This window comes from Neomonachus schauinslandi, unplaced genomic scaffold, assembly GCF_002201575.2.
Source record: "Neomonachus schauinslandi unplaced genomic scaffold, ASM220157v2 HiC_scaffold_1925, whole genome shotgun sequence".
NCBI classification, from domain to species: domain Eukaryota; kingdom Metazoa; phylum Chordata; class Mammalia; order Carnivora; family Phocidae; genus Neomonachus; species Neomonachus schauinslandi.
The window spans coordinates 3,244-6,921 of NW_025410615.1; positions in this window are offsets into that span (position 1 = coordinate 3,244).

A 3,678-nucleotide genomic window follows, 5' to 3' on the forward strand; every position below is an offset into this window, starting at 1 on the left:
CCCCCCGCCGGTCCTCCCCTCCCCCGCCGGTCCTCCCCGCCCCTTGTATTTATTCCTGCCTTGCCCTCCAACCCGCCGTGACCGGACGTGGAATAAAATGTTTCTGTCTGTTGTTTCCCATACTAGAGTGTCTGTTGCCCTTTCTTCCTGCCCGAGGCCCATGCCAGAGGCTTGTTCTGGCCCCTGTCTGGTTACGGGTATGCGGGGTTGGTGGGTACCGGGGTTGGCACGGAGGTTTGGTGAAGGAAAATCTGTTTCCTGCTCTTCCCTTCCTCCTTCCCTGCTTCAGAAGACCTAGAACCTATGTTGCAACAGCAGGGGCTGGAAGTGAAACCGAGTTTCCTCTCCTTGAAGCCTTCTTAAAAGAACGGTAACTAATGCAAAGTCCTCACAAGGGTTCTCAAAGCAAGGTCCGGGGAACCCCTGATAGGGCTCCATCAGGCTCACTCGCCTCCCATCGGGGGTGCATGGGCTCACGGGCTCTGTGACGCCGGGTCAACCTCATCGCTCCGACGGGAACGGGTTGTGTGTGCTGGTGTGCCTTGGGCTTTCAAAATGTCCCGGTCTCAGTTTCTAAGACGTGGAGCAGCTAGAGATAAAACCCACGTAAACACGTTTTCTGGGGAGTCCTCGATGATTTTGCAGAGTAGAAAGGGATCCTGCCACCAAAAAGTCTGAGAACCACCGGCCTTGCAGGCAGGCACAGTGACCGAGTGAGGGGCGGTGGCTGGGTTTCAGAGAGCACCATAAGGGGTATCCTCTGAGTAAGGACACACTGCCCGTGAGACACGCGGGAGGAGACCGCTCACCTCCACAAGGAGTTAAGTTCCCTCCCATTCTTCTTGAAACCGTGTCCCTCTCAATGTATCGCATTTCCCCACTTTTTTTTAAATAAAGATTTTTATTTATTTATTTGACAGAGAGAGACAGCGAGAGAGGGAACACAAGCAGGGGGAGTGGGCAGAGGGAGAAGCAGGCTTCCCGTTGAGCAGGGAGCCCGACATGGGGCTCGATCCCAGCACCCTGGGATCATGACCTGAGCCGAAGGCAGACGCTTAACGACTGAGCCCCCTAGGCGCCCCCCATTTCCCCACTTTTGACAGAAACAGAGAAGATGCACCATCTTCTTAGCCCATAAGAAAACGTCAGCACTAGCACGGTGATAAATGGCCTTGGCTATTTGGCCTCAATGTTGCATATGGATGGGAGGCCTGGGTTAGATCGTTAGGGGGACCGGGAGATGGCTTGTCATGCCCCAAAGCAGGCCAAACATGGCTAGAGCTTCTTTTCAAGAGAAGGCGGCCATGCTTATTTTGATGTGAGATTTCCTGGTTTTTAAGATATTGGCAACTGATTACCGGGATTTTGTTTTTTAAATCAACACTCTGGTAGCCAAAGTGAATTCAGCTGGGAGCCAGATCAGTCCCGTACACCACCACCTTCTACCTTCTGTCTTGGAAGCCATGAGAGGCTCATCCTCTGGGAGAGGTTTCCCTGAATGGAGGCTGAAGGGTGGGGAGGGGAAGGCAGGTGGACAGCTTGGGCTCCCATGAGCTGTGGGACCTTGCCGTCATCCTCTCTCTGCTCTGCAACCCCACAGAGTATAGCTGCTTATGAGTTATGAGCTGAACTGTGTGTCCCCCCACCCTCCCAAATTTAAATGTTGAGGTCTTAACTCCCAGAACCTCAGGTTGTGACCTGATTTGGAAATAGGGAAATCTCTATCTTCATAGAGATAGTCAAGTTAAAATGAGGTCAGTAGGTTGGACCCTAATCCAAGAGGGCTGGTGTCCTTATAAAAAGTGGGGATTTGGACACAGAAGCCTGTATGCAGGGAGAAGGCCATGTGAACATGAAGACCGTCATCTAGAAGCCAAGAAGAGAAGCCTAGAACAGATCCTTCCCCCCGGCGCTCAAAAGGACCAACCCTGCCAACCCCTTGATGTCAGACTGTGGCCTCCAGCACCGTGAGACAATAAATTGTTTTTTAAGCCACCCAGTCTGTGATGCTCTATCACAGCAGCCCTATCACACCTGCCTGGTTTCGAAGGCTTGGCTGGATCCGAGCGGTGGCTCCCCGTTTGGATAGGCACAGGCCCTGCAGTGCCCTATCCTCCTGTGGCCTGGGGACCCGGGATTGCAGATTTCAGCGATGGTTGCCAGTGCCCTCTGTGGACACACTGGCCTGTGCGTCCTGCCCCCCAGGACAGCCTTCAGTTCACACCTAGAGAGGGGGTGGACCCCCAAACTGCGCAGGCACATGACCCCAAGGGGGTTGGCGTTGAGGTTGAAGGCTGTGACGCAGGAGTACCCCAGGATCTCAGCATCGTCCTCCAAAGCCCAGGCACCAGGGCCCTCTCTTCTCTAGGACCCAGGCGCTCAAGCCCCACCCCGCTCTCAATGGGCTTTTGTCCCTGTCTGGGAAAGGCACGGGCAGAGTCTGACATCATGAAGCCTGAGGTGGGGGTGGGACTCCCCCTCCCCCTCCATCAGCCTTCTCTGACTCCACACGCCTGGGTCTGAGGGATTTCCCTGCCCCTCACCCTCCCCACCCCGGCTGGGTTCTCCCTTGGGACAAAGGACCCCCCCACCCCCACTCCCCGAACACTGCTCCGGCCTAAAGGAGGATAGAAGATGCTCCAGTGTGACTGAGCAGCTCATGGTCAAACCATTACTACACTTGGTCACAGTACCATCAGCTCCCTCCACCGCCCCCCCCCCCCCCACAAGCACCTTGCAAAGGTCATGATCAATGGGCGGGGTTGGGCTGGGAGGAGGGTCACTGTGGAGTGTGGAATCTGCACACAGTGGGTCCTCACCTAGCTCAAAGAGTAAGCATGGCGCTAGATAAGCCCCACTGTGCACCAGGCACTGTTCTAGGGGACAGAGGGCGATGCGGACAGACAATCAGAAACCCTGCCCTCTGGGAGCTCCCGTGCTGGTGGGGAAGGAGGCCCCCCCGGAGTGCAGTCGGCAAACGCGCTGAGGGCCATGGAAGGACGGGGCAGCATTTGAATGGAGGGGCTTGGCAGGCTTCCAGAGGAAGTGGCATCCAGGCTGGAAGCCTACAGGATGCGCAGGCTGTGGCCCATGGCACTGGGTAACCAGTGCTGCGGGATGGGGTGGGGAGGCCTGTCCAGGAGGAAGGAACGAGTCCAAAGGTCTCCGGTCAGAAGGTGCCGCTGGGTATTTGAGGAACAATGTGTGCGCCAACTCTGTGGTTATGAAGTTTAACTCTGTGCCAGGAGCCATTCTACAAACAGGATAGATTAGAAATCAGCGGGAGAAGCCCTTATCTTCCTGGAGATCATGTTCTCATGAGAGGAGACAATCAATGCATAAGGTCATTTTTGACAGCAAGACGAGTCTGGAAAATAGACCAGGATGTGGGCACCAAACGTGACCCAGGGAAGTGATTCAAGAGAGGGTGGAGGTGACGCTGAAGCCCAGAGTGGGCAGGTCCCGTCTCCTGCTCACCCCCTCTGTGGCCTCTTGGGACCGAGGTTATACCTGTCCTGGCCACCAAGATTCCCTAGACAATGAGAACAACGCTTTCTGTTTCTTAGCCTGAGACTTCCAGAGACATTAGAAGACCCTCCCAGGGACCCAGAACCAGGGTGCACAGTGATGGAGGAGGGGAGAACAAGTGAGGCTGCCTCCCCCCATCCCCTCCAGGAA